This window comes from Phascolarctos cinereus, unplaced genomic scaffold (assembly GCF_003287225.1).
Source record: "Phascolarctos cinereus isolate Bilbo 61053 unplaced genomic scaffold, phaCin_HiC Scaffold_5;HRSCAF=322, whole genome shotgun sequence".
Classification (NCBI taxonomy): Eukaryota; Metazoa; Chordata; class Mammalia; order Diprotodontia; family Phascolarctidae; genus Phascolarctos; species Phascolarctos cinereus.
Window position 1 is genome coordinate 40734680 of NW_027555958.1, and position 13252 is coordinate 40747931.

Sequence of the window (13252 nt, forward strand, 5' to 3'; positions counted from 1 at the left end):
TACACTCTCCACATTGGAAGCAGACTCTTACCTTAACAAAGAGTTTAAAACTCAAGTAATTGGCTGGGATCATGAGCAAGCAGCAAAAAGAGTCAGACCACAGAATCTTACTTTGGTGAAAAAGAAGATCAAAATATACAACCAGAAGAAGACAACAAAGTCAAAGCTCCTACATCCAAAGCCTCCAAGAAAAATATGAATCAGTCCCAGGCCTTGGAAGAGCTCAAAAGGGATTTTGAGAAGCAAGTAAGGGAAGTAGAGGAAAAACTGAGAAAGAGTGATGCAAGAAAATCATGAAAAACAAGTCAACAGCTTGCTAAAGGAGACCCAAAAAATACTGAAGAAAATAACACCTTAAAAAACAGCCTAACCCAAATGGCAAAAGAGGTCCAAAAAGCCAATGAGGAGAAAAATGCCCTAAAAAGAAAAATTGGCCAAATGGAAAAGGAAGTCCAAAAGATTACTGAAGAAAATACTTCCTTAAAAATTAGAATAGAGCAATTGGAAGACAGTGACTTTATGAGAAATCAAGACACTGTAAAACAAATCCAAAAGAATGAAAATTAGAAAACAATGTGAAATATCTCATTGGAAAAACAACTGACCTGGAAAATAGATCCAGGAGAGAGAATTTAAAAATTATTGGACTATCTGAAAGCCATGATCAAAAAAAGAGCCTAGACATCATCTTTCAAGAAATTATCAAGGAAAACTGCCCTGATATAGAACCAGAGGGCAAAATAGAAATTGAAAGAATCCACAGATCTCCTCCTGAAAGAGATCCCAAAGGAAAACTCCTAGGAATATTGTAGCCAAATTCCAGAGTTCCCAGGTCAAGGAGAAAATATTACAAGCTGCCAGAAGGAAACAATTCAAGTACTGTGGAAACACAATCAGGATAACACAAGATTTAGCAGCTTCTACATTAAAGGACCACAGGGCATGGAATATAATATTCTGAAGGGCAAAGGAGAGAGGATTACAACCAAGAATCACCTACCCAGCAAAACTGAGTATAATCCTTCAGGGGAAAAAATGGTCATTCAGTGAAATAGAGGACTTTCAAGCATTCCTGATGAAAAGACCAGAGCTGAATAGAAAATTTGACTTTCAAATACAGGACTCCAGTGGAACATGAAGAGGTAAACAGGAAAGAGAAATCATAAGAGACTTATTAAGATTGAACTGTTTACATTCCTGCATGGAAAGATGATATTTATAACTCATGAGACCTTTGTCAGTATTAGGGTAGTTGGAGGAAAAAAATTATATGTATGTATATGTAGATAGATAGAGGATACAGGGTGAGTTGAAGATTAAGGGATCATATCTGGAGTATAAAATTAAGGGATGAGAGAGGATTATACTGGGAGAAGAAAGGGAGAGGTAGAATGCAGTAAACTATATCACAAAAAAAACAGAAAAGTCTTACAGTGGAGGGGAAACGGGAAGGTGAGAGAATGAGTGAATCTTATTCTCATAGGATTTGGCTTAAGGAGGGAATAACAACACATTCAATTGGGTATGGAAATCTGTCTTACCCTACAGGAAAATAGGGGGAGAAGGGGACAAGAGAGCAGGGGGATGATAGAGAGGAGGGCAGATTGGGAAAGGGAGTAATCAGAAGTAAATACTTCTGAGGAGGGACAGGGTCAAAAGAAAGAATAGAATAAATGGGAGGGCAGGATAGGATTAAGGGAAATAGAGTTAGTTTTTCACAACATGTCTACTATGGACGTGTTTTGCATAACTGCACATGTACAACCTATATTGAGTTGCTTGCCTTTTCAATGAGGGTGGGTGGGGAGGGAGGAAGAGAGAAAATTTGAAACCTAAAGTTTTAAAAACATTATGTTTAAAAAAATGTTTTCACATGCTACTGGGAAATAAGAAATACAGGAAATGGGGTACAGAAGTCTATCCTACCCTACAGGAAAATAGAAGGGGAAGGGGATAAGAGAGGGGGAGAGAGATAGAAGAGAGGACAGACTAGGGGAAGGGATATTCAGAATGCATGCCATCATGGGGTGGGAGAAGGGGGGAGATGGGGTATAAATTTGGAATTCAAAAACTTGTGGGAGTGAATGTTGAAAGCTAAAAATAAATAAATTTATATTAAAAAAAGAAGAAAAGGGGAAAAAAAAGAAGTTTAGCCAAGAAAGGGAGGAAAGCTAAAGAACAAGAGTACGGACTCTGAGGTCCTTAACAATGCCCTGAGATACTAGGGAGGGCCCCGGAGATCTAGCGATCTAGGCGTCAAAGATTTGGGAGCCAAAAAAACCATGGATAGAGGTTAACACAACAATCTAGGGCTAATCTAAGGAGATTCCACCCCACCCTAAAGAGGACTAGGAGGTAGAGCCTGACCCTGGCACAAAGCCCTGATTCAGGAACTAAAGCTGAAGAGATGGGAAAAGCAAAAAAAACCACCACATAGTAACAAAAATTATTACATATCTAACTGTAGCAACTGCATGCAGAGACTGATAGGGGAAAAAAATGGATTTTCCATCAGGTCTATACAGATATCTAAAAGAAATAAAGCAAGAGCTAAAAAAGTAAAATAAAATTCCTCAAGTAAAGAACTGGAAAAGAGAATAATCAGCCTAGAAGAGAAAGTGGTAAACTTTACCCAACAAATGAAATTCCTAAAAACTAGACTAAATATAGGGGCAGCTAGGTGGTACAGTGAATAGAGTGCTAGGCTTCAAGTCAGGAAAACTCAGCTTCTTGAGTCCAAATTCAGTCTCAAACACTTCCGGACAAGTCACTTAACCCTATTTGGCTCAGTTTCTCATGCGTAAAATGAGCTAGAGAAGGAAATGGCAAATAATTCTAGTATCTTTGCCAAGAAAACTCCAAAAGGGGTCATGAAGAGTCGGACACGACTGAAAAATAACTAAAAAATTATCATCAATCTTTCTCCCGAATTCCAGTTCCATATTACCAACTCACATCTCACCTGGAAGTGCCACCACATGCATTTGAAACTCAACAGGTCCAAAACAATTTATATTTTCCCCAGAATCCAGCCCTAGTCCCAAATATAAATTTCTACCCACAATCCTTCTAGTCACCCAGGTTCATAACCTTAGTGATCCTGACCTCTCTCTTTCTCTCAACCCCCTTGGCTTATCATAGACACTACTCTCCCACTGACCCCAGCTTCTCTCTGTTCACATGACCTCTGCCCTAGTAGAGGCCCTCATCACCTCTTGCTTGGACACTCAAAATAGCTTCCTGTTAGTCTCTCTGTTTCTAATCTTGCCGCTGTCCAAACCATTTTCCATAGATAGAGTGGTCATATTCTTAACACAGGGAACTCACCATACTCATTTAAAAATCTTCAAGAGATCCTGAATGGAATTTAGATAGATAGATCCTCAGTCTGGCATTTAAGACTCCCCACATTTGGTTCCACCAAACTTTCACTTCATATCACTCCCTTTCATGCTCATTTCATTCCATTCCAACTTGCCTGCTACCTACCCCCAAATATGACATTCCTTATCCCACCTTAGGTCTAGCATCTACTCTGCCCTCACCTCCCCCAGCTCAGGTACTACATGCTGCATGAGGCCTTTCCCAATCTCCCCACTTACTATCACTTCTTCCCCCCTTGAATACTTTAAATATTTTATATTAACTGCATTTACTTACTTGTATATACATGATATGGCCCTTCAAGGACTATTTCCTTTTTATTCATTTGCCCCAGAGGTTAACACACAGTTGTTTAACAAATGTTTGTTAATTTCAACTCTGCCTAAGTCTTCGTTGCTAAAATGCTGCGGTCTTCTTATGGTCACCCCTGGCATCTATGTCTAGCTGGAGGAACGTATGATTCAGACACTGCAGTATTCTAACATCTTCAGGCATATGGCACCCACTAGAAGAATAGTGGTGTTAAAAATCTAAGTTTTTGCATCAGGAAGCAGTCTGAGATTACTGAAAGCATTTTCTAATACATTTTATTCCCAAAATATAAATGCAGACCCATGAGCTCAGCAAAGGCTCCAATCCAGAATTTTAATTCATTAAATGTAGGCAAGAGGCAGCAGTACAAGGAACATACAGACAACTGGCCTTGGAAAGGTCAAAGAGGAGTTCAAGCCCACCCTTGGCCAAATCCTGGCTGAGTGACCAGGAACAAATCACTTAATCTCTCAATACCCCACCCTCTTAAAAGCACAACCTTCTCCAAGCTCCCCTTCCCACAGCTCCCCAAGACGTTTTCCTTGAATGCAGGTCTCACCATATCAGTCCCCTCTCCAATAAACCCCAGTGGCTCCATACAGACTCTTAAGATAAAGCGTAAACTCCTTTGGTATCTAAAGCCTCTCAGAAGCTGGACCGAGCTGGTTACACATCATTCTGTTACAGGAGCCTCGAGGGTTCAGCCCCACTGTCTTTCTCATTGCTGCAAGTCTCAGCTTTGTGCCTTTCTTTGCCCTGGCAGTCCCCCCTCTGAGGATCAAATTTGGTGACCTGACCTCACCTCTCCCTCTCTAGACTCAGCTTTAACATACAGCCTCCTTCTCTGTGTGGTGCCTACCTTTCCTTATTTCACCTTCCCTCCCTAAGCTCCCTTGTAGTCTTTTCACGAACACGAAGACGTCTCCCCCTATAGAAGGCAGGCTTCTGGATAACAGGGCATGCATATTTTTTGTCTTCAAGAGGACTGCCTGACAGAGCAGAGACTTAATAAGTACTTATTGATCTGCACTGGTAGAGAAAAGTTCCCCATTGTCAATGAAATTACAAATCTAGACCAAAAAAGGAGAGAAGTGGAATGGAGAGCCACCTGGTGGGTGTAAGTAGGCCAGAGGATATTTCCCATGATGATTTACTTGCAAGGAGCTTCCTAAGGGATATCATCCTTTAGGAAGTGTACATTCAAAAAAGGTGCGTCAGTCATGAGGCACAGTTATCCCACAGGATAGACAACATAAGCACTGAAGCCCATTCGCTACCCTGGTCTCTACAAGATGGTAAAAGGCCTCCGTCCAAGGACAGAGTTTCAATGGCAGACTGGTGGAAAGGCACAGACAAAAACCAAAAGAGAAGGCCAGGGGTAAGTAGAGATGAACTGGCCTTCAACTGCAGAGACTGGACCTCCAGTGGAAGCCACAAATCTACTTAAGAATTACTTACAAGGGCATCCAAAAATGAAGAACTTGGAAAGCTGCCTTGGCTCATTTCAAAATTCTCCCAGTGTGAGAAGTCCCAACATAACTGCCAGAGACAGAACAGATGGCCTGGCCAGGCTGCTGGCTGGCTCAGCAGCATCACTCACTGGTCATTCAGGAGTCCAATGGAGCTCCAAGTCCAGATTTCCCTCATGGCTAAAAGAAGAGAATACAGGGGCAGCTAGGTAGCACAGTGGATAGAGCTCTGGCCTTGGAGTGAGGAGGACCCAAGTTCAAATCCAGCCTCAGACACGACACTTACTAGCTGTGTGACTCTGGGCAAGTCACTTAACCCCAACTGCCTCAAGAAAAAGTGCCAAAAAAAAACAAAGGAGAGAATACAGATGAAAGGGGTGTCATTCTGACAAATCACACAATAAGCTTTAGTTACCTCGCAAGGTTAAGGAATGCAGTGTTCTGTAGGTTAATCTAATACTCCAATTTCCAAAAATGTTGGATAAGATAAGCTGGGTAAGATCCATACTGGACTTCTTCAATGATTCAAGCAGCATGTCAGGATCTTTCAGGGCCTTAGAGTCATCATGAACCTTAGTTATTAATACCGGCAAAGCCCAGAGTGCTTGTTAAACATTCCTAGGTGACAGAATGCTAGCTAACCCAGTTTTGTTTTTTTTTACTGTACAGACAGTTTTCTATTTACATACGTGGATTTACCTATAGATGTGGGGAAGGGAGAGAGGGCAGGAAGGGTGCCATGTGTCATGGAGGGAAGGGCCACCCTGGGTCCAAGGACACTTAGAGGCCAGACATTGAGAAGCAAGAGCAAGAGAAGGAGCACACAAGGGCTGGGGGGGACATAGTACCTGGCACAAAGAAAGAAGACAGACACTCAGGGCCAGGTACATAGGTGGGGGGTGGGGCAGATAGGTGGCTGCTGTTGTCCTGTTCTCTGCACATGTTCTGCTGTCATGTAGAGGGTTTGGGGTTTTATTTTTGGGGAGGGGGCACCTGGCAGAGCGATGAGCCGACGAGCAGGTACAGTAAAGTTAACATAGGTAGCAGTTCCTTGGAATGTGGATTTCTTCCAGAATGCTATAAAGCAAAATTTGCATAATGTGACTTTACCTAAAGCGAGAACTGGCTATACTAAGAGACTCAAAAAGTTTTCCCCACAGGAAACTTAAAGTTCATGTCTGACTTTAAAATAATTAATAAAAAGGAAAGCTTAAAAGCACTGAAATGGAATCCTAATAAATTATTTTAGCGACAAAATAATAAAACTCCATAAATCAGCAATGGGGATTATTCACTCTTGAGATGGAAAAAAAACCACACCAAAAACAAGGGAACAACGTAGTAAGAGAATTCAGGCGAGTCGAGTAGAGTGAACACCTATTATCCTCATCTACTGAGGAAACCAGCTGAAAGGAACCCTGACACATCTGGACGACGTATGACCAACTTCCAGACCATCAGGGCTGTCTACCAATGGGCAGCCAAAAGAGTCATTTAGCGACTGGTCTTTTCCTCTGGGAGAATGGGGGAAAGACACTACAGCCATAAGTAAAGTCTTACTACTCTATGTGTTTTTGTAATAAAATTTCCTGTTACAAAAGAACTTCTAACCAGATGCATTCCAAATGCTTTCATCACAACAAATGTCAACTGCAAAAATGGGGCCATTCCCTTTAATCATGTTAAAATAATATTTCCCCTATTAGCAGTTACATAATTCTCTAGTTTGTCTTCAATACACCATTCGAGAAATGTAATCCAACATAAGTGTTATAATATAGCATCAACCATTATTACATGGATTTGGATTTATTCTGGGAGAGGCAAGTCTGGTCAAATTCCAAGTTGTAAGCTCCTATACCCGGATTCATTTCTTATTTATCTTTATAGTTCTCCGCAGTGTCTAGCATAAGTCAGCGTATGTAATATGTTAATAATTAGTTGACAAGAGTGCTGGATCTAAGTCAGAAAGACTTGAGTTCAAATCCTGGCTCCGATAGTTCCTGGACACGTGACCACTGGCCAATCCCTTAACTTCTCTCTTCTTCAGTTTCCTCATCTATAAAATGCAGATGATAACAGGGCCTGCCTCCCAGGACACTGTGAGGTCCAGATGAGGCGTCTGTATGGCCTGCATGGCGAGAGTGTGTATAAAGCTTCAAGCAGATATGTCATCCCATTCGGTCCTCACAACAACCCTGGAAGACAGGGGCTATTATGCAAAGCCCTTTGCAAACCTTTAGGTGCTAAAGAAACAATAACTATTATTATTATTAAAGACCAATATAATTAGTCTAAAACAGGGGTCTGCAAGCTGGGGCAGACCTGTTTTTGCATGGCCCCAGTTAAGAATAGTTTTCACATTTTAAAACAGTTTTATTGTATTTTAAAATGTAAAAAACCATTCTTGGCTCACAATAAAAGCAGGCCAAGATTTGGCCCCTTTGGGGCCATAATAATAGCAGTAGTCACTTCTATTTCCCTGCTAGTTTCTAAATTCTATCCACTTCAGCTCCTGTTGGGGACAGAGCTTAGGGAGAATAGAACCCTTAAAAACAGCCACTTACTGAGTGACCTTGGACAAGTCACCTGATGCCTCCATTTCTTCATCTGTAAAATGAGGAGGAAGAGGAACAGATGACCTCTAAGTTACGATGGAATGAGATAATAACAAGGGCAGAGTTTTGCAGATTTTCAAGCAAGTCAATAAATGCTAGCCTCTATGATCTATCTCAGCTCAGATGCTTTAAGGTTCAAAAAACACTTTACATATGTCTTCCCATTTGCTCCCTAACGTATCAGGGATTCTACTGTAAATAAAAATCATAATAGAGAAAATGTATAAAGTAAGCAGTTAATTAGCTGCCCAACCAATACTAATCAAGAATTTTATAACACTTTTCATCTGAAGAAGTCATAGGATCAGAGGATATAGAACTGGAAGAGACTCTCACATGCCCCATTTTACAGATTAGAATACAGAGGCCCACACAGATCAACTTGCCCACAGTCCTGTCACATAACCAAAGAGTCAAGATGTGTATGGTTTACAATACATATGCTAACTTGGCTACAGTAAGTATAAATAGCTACCAAAGTGATTTTCCTAAAGCACTGGTCTAACCACAACACTCCTTAGTCATTATAAAACTCCAGTGATGCCCCTATTACCTCTAGAATCAAATACAACCTCCACTGGCTGGCATTGAAAGTCCTCACAACAAGCCCCCACCTTCATTCGGGGCTACTTATACATTACTCCCCTACATGCAATGTACAGATGTCACAGCCCTCTTCAGGAACGAAGGACAAACAGAGCAGCAGCAGCAGCAGCAGCAGCAGCAGCAGCTGTCCAACTGGCGGGCCGGCTGCTCCCCCTACAAGACCTTCCATTTCCAGCCTCTTTGCCTCCAGCCCTGACATGCACCCCCTCCTCACCCACACCCTCTAAGAACCTCGAGTTTCCTCCAAAGCTACCTTCTCCACAAGTTTCCCGATCCTCTCAGCAACTAATGCCTTCCCTAGCCCTCTAAAAAAATGACGACGTATTTAGATGGCACATACATGCACTTACAAGTGGTCTCCCTTCTCCCCATGAATGTGGGGGCAGTTTCACTGCTGTCTTTATATCCCTAGCACACAGTTGGCATGTAATAAGACTTGTTCATTTATTGAGAATGAACACAAAAAGAAAAAATTAATTTTTCAGAGAAATGATCCTCTTTAAATGCTTGTCATTGCCAAGAAATATCCACAGTAGCTGCCATATTGACAGCCAGGTGGTACCAGGCCTGGGGCCAACAACACCTGGGTTTAAATCTGGTCTCAGGCACCTACTAGCTAGGTGACCCCTGGGCAAGTCAACTCACATGTTTACCTCAGTTTCCTCAACTGTAAAGTGAGAATAATTACAGCACCTACATCACAGGTGGTTGTGAGGATCAAATGAGATAACATTTGTAAAATACTTAGCACATGTAGGTGCCATATAAATGTGTATTCCCTTTCCCCATTCCACTAACCCTTAGCATCTAAAAGTGCTAAGTCAGACTCCACACAAACTTAATTTGCATCAGAAAGTTTTGAACTGTATTAATGTCTAAGCTTTCCAGGCACGTTCTCTTCTTCAGGGTATTCTACTCTTTTAGCAGCTGGTTAAATTAACTGATCAATTAAGAGAATTTACCACCTTGCATTCCAATGTAAACGATCAAGATAACAGCTTTTGGGCTGATCTACACAGAGGTTTGGAGGGGTCTGGTCTCTGTTATTAGACATAGACAGTCAAATGTCTTCTTGCAGTATATTCACACTTTTCTTCAAGCACAAAGCAAGCTTGTGCTATTAGCCACACCATCATAATTTGGAACTATATGGGGCAAAACCCACTCCATTTGCCACTTCAGAAATACAAAATATATTAAGCACCTACTAGCATAATGGTTAGCACTCTAGATTCTGAATCCAGCAATCAGAATTCAAGTCGTGGTGAAACCTTGGAGTAACTAGAAACAAGGCACTATGTCTGTTGCTGAGGCTACAAAATACAGCCCAGTCTGCTGAGTTTCCATTCCACTGCTAAGATCTCTGACTTGCTTCATTTCTTATTTCTTCATCTTCTTCATTTCCCAATATATAACCTTTCCCCCTCCCCTACCCAACCATCCCCTATAACAAAGATTTGAAGAAGAAAAGGTCAGTTGCCCCACATCAGTGGACACACTGGCCTCATCTGACAGCTCGTCCAAAACTTCACACCCAGAACCCCCTCCCTTCGGCAAAGACAAGGTCAATCTTCTGGACTCTTCTCGAACCCTGTACACAATCTTGACAAAGCATTGAGCTTGCCTTCCCTGCCCAACTACAACTTGTGAAAATAACATTCTCCAATCCACCATGAGGAACCACAAAATTTCAGATGCACCTCCTATTTCCTTATGCCTGTGAGATCAAGGAGAAAAGTCGAAACTGTCAAACTTAAATTCTCTTTAAAAGTCACAAACAAGTAGCCTGGCTGGATTTACAATAAGGCAGACATTAAACAGCCAGCATTGCCTCCTTTCCTCCCTGGAGACCCTGCCATAACAGGGAGTAGACCATCCACTGAGCCGAGCCCTCTAAGCCCAACCAGAACATCAGAGGCAGCAGCTGGAATGTGCAGACACCCTCCGGACTGGTCTAAACCTCTAAGAACTCAGGACAAGCCTAACTTCTGCCTGGCAAGCTGCATACACCAATTCATGTTTATTCATCACCTCATTACGCTGGATGTTAAATAGAATCCTAAGCAACGGGAGTGGGAAAAAAACATGTGCAATGCACCAATTACATTCCCTGCTGAGACGGCTGTTCCAGTAATGTTAACACCTCATTCTTTCTCAATGGCACACAGTTTTTGCTCAGCAGAATGCTCTGTTCAAGTGACTGAAGAAACAGAGAAAAGAATAAACTCGCTGAGATTTTAGTCTAGGAACCAAGACTCTGAGGACAATCCTGCTTCATTCCCTGCTTCTCAACCCCGAATGGGGCCCTGAAGTGGAAGGCCAGTCCTGCCTCTCCCACAGCCCGTTCCCAGGGCAGCTAGCCACACACCACTCCAAGGAGCAAACGCAGATTAATCTCCAAGAAGACAGTGGATACTGGTGGGGGAAATCACAGTTCTCCAAAGATCCTGATGGAATCCCAGGCATTTAATTTTCCAAGGTGGTGATTATTCTTTTAAAAAAAGCAAAGATAGGGTCCTTCTCAAGGGAAAGAAAGCCAAGTTACCTCTAGCTCCAGCCATAAACAAGGTTACCTTCCCCTACAATCCAACTCAAGGAGGTTCAAGAAGGGTTTGGAGACTGTACAAGCGGGGGAGCGAAGAGAAAGGAGCACTTGGGCTTTCCTCCCCACCCCTCGCAGACCCTAGGGAAGAATAAACTTGGGGGAAGAGAAGGGATTATGCAGATCACCACAAGTAATCCCTTAAAGGGGGGGGGGAGTTTCTTCCCCCTCATTAGAATAAACAATCCCTGAGGGCAGGAAGTGTCTCAGCATCTTCAAGTGCTCCCAGGAATGCTTCCTGAATGATAATAGTTAGACTTTACTTAGAGCCTCTAGGTGTCAGGCAGCCAGCATTCACACAACTTTCTCAGGGTCAGGGACAGGGCTTTCAAACTGGCATAATACAAAAAATGTAGAAGAATAGCCCCAGCTCTCCAGGACCTCAGTCAAAAAAGAGATCACTAGCAAACTAACCAAGTCCAAACAAGCTGCAGTGAGGACAAACTGGGAGTATTGGGGGGGGGGAGGCATTGGGAGGAAAAAGCTTTACAAATACTGGGTCATTAGACCCACGGCTTGGCATCCAGATGATGCAGTGGATAAAGTGTTGGGCGTGGAGTAAGGAGACTCATCATTGTGAGTTCAAACCTGGCCTCAGACACTGTGTGACCCTGGGTAAATCACTTAACCTTGTTTGCCTCAGTTTCCTCATCTGTCACATGTGCTGGAGATATAGATATAGGAGAAACAGGCAAATCACTCAGTATCTTTGCCAAGAAAGCCCCAAAAGGGGTCACAAAGAGTCAGACACGTAAACAAGATGCATCATTTAGAGATGTAAAGACGTTGGAAGTCACCGAGTGACTAAGTGATCCCCTTCATTTTTATACATCAAGAAGTCCTGCAAGGGCATGGCCCAGCCCCAGTCACACAAAAGTAAAGAGCAAAACTGAGATGTCAATGCAGGTCCCCAGAACTCTAAATCCAGGGCTCTCTGACCTGCTCCACCAAGTGGCTGCCCAGAAGGGTGAGGGAGAGGAGAGAGGGGGAAACAGGGAAGGGGAGAGTCACACAGTAGCCACTTCCTAGCGGGTTATCCCTGGGCAAGTCACCGCACCTTGGTGTGCCTCAGTTTCCCCATCTACAAAATGGGGATAACAATGTGAGGATCACATGAGATAATCATTTTAAAGCTCTTAGCACTGTACCTGGGGCACAATAGGCACATATAGGGGCAGGCGCTAGAGATTAGCACAGTGCCTGGCACACAGTAGAATGTTACTATAGAAATGTTACACTACAGAAATGTCACTCCCAAAGCCCCCTTTGACCCCAGGGATCCAACACAGGAGCGGGTTTGCATAAGTTTGGGTTCAGGAGGGGCCCTGTGTCGAAATCCCAGTCCGAACCCGGTTACTGTAGAGAGGGTAAACTGAGGCTGGCCGCAGGCAAACGGCTTGCTCAAGGTCACACAGGGAAGCGAGCAGCACAGGCAGGCTTCGAACCCAGGTCTTCGGGCTCCAGACCCAGCGGCCGCCCAAGGTCTGGGGGTGCTTCTCACTGCCACGGGGGGAGGGGGAACCTCCCTCCACCCAGGGTCTCCGGCGGGGGGGGCGGGGCCGGAGGGGAGGTGGGGGAGGGGCGCAGGGCTGAATGGGGGAGCGGAGAGACCCCTCCCCCGGGTCCCCGCCTCACCTGCCACCGTCCCCCGCTCCACCCGCGCGGAGGCGGGGGCCCAGCTTCCGCGTCCGGGCCGGGGAGGGGTCGCTTCAAGCGCCGCGACGGCGGCGGCGGCGGCGGCGTCTCCGGGGCTGAGGGGCCGAGGTGGGCAGCGGCGACATCCTCCCCGGCGGCCTCAGGAAGTCTCCTCCCCGGGCACGGCGCGGCCCCGCCCCGCCGCGCACGCCCCGCCCCTCCCCGAGCGCTCCTCGCGCCGGCGCAGTCCGCCGCCGCTATTCTCGGGGGCAGGACCATAGAGCCTCGCGGGAGGCTGGCGGCTAGAGATGCACCGCGGAGCGCGCGCTCCCCCTGGCGGTAAGAAAAGGGCCTGGGAAATCCAGGTGCACTGGCGGCTCGGTTCTCTAAGAGAAGGACGCATGCCTGGGAGCGGGGCCAAAACCCTGGAGGAGAAGAGTGGGCGTGCATCGAAGCGGGTCAGGCGTACTGCTCGTCTTCAAGCCCCAGTCAACAAGCATTTCTTTACTACATCGCGCTAAGCGCTGCGGGAACAAAGAAAAGCAAAAGCAACCCCTGCCTTCAAGGAGCTTAGAGTCTAAAGACCAAATACAAACAATTATGTGCAAACAAGACGATAAAATACA

The 13252-nt window shown here is 44.5% G+C and overlaps 1 protein-coding gene across 1 annotated transcript in view; it reads right to left on the reverse strand.

Annotated features, from left to right (window-relative positions):
* Positions 1-12812, reverse strand: part of RFFL (ring finger and FYVE like domain containing E3 ubiquitin protein ligase) — a 72076-nt gene extending 59264 nt beyond the window's left edge. Inside the window, exon 1 of the mRNA XM_021006166.2 lies at positions 12627-12812. The gene's annotated coding sequence lies outside the window, so the exon portion shown is untranslated. The remainder of the gene's footprint in view (positions 1-12626) is intronic.
* Between the last annotated feature and the right edge of the window lie 440 nt (positions 12813-13252).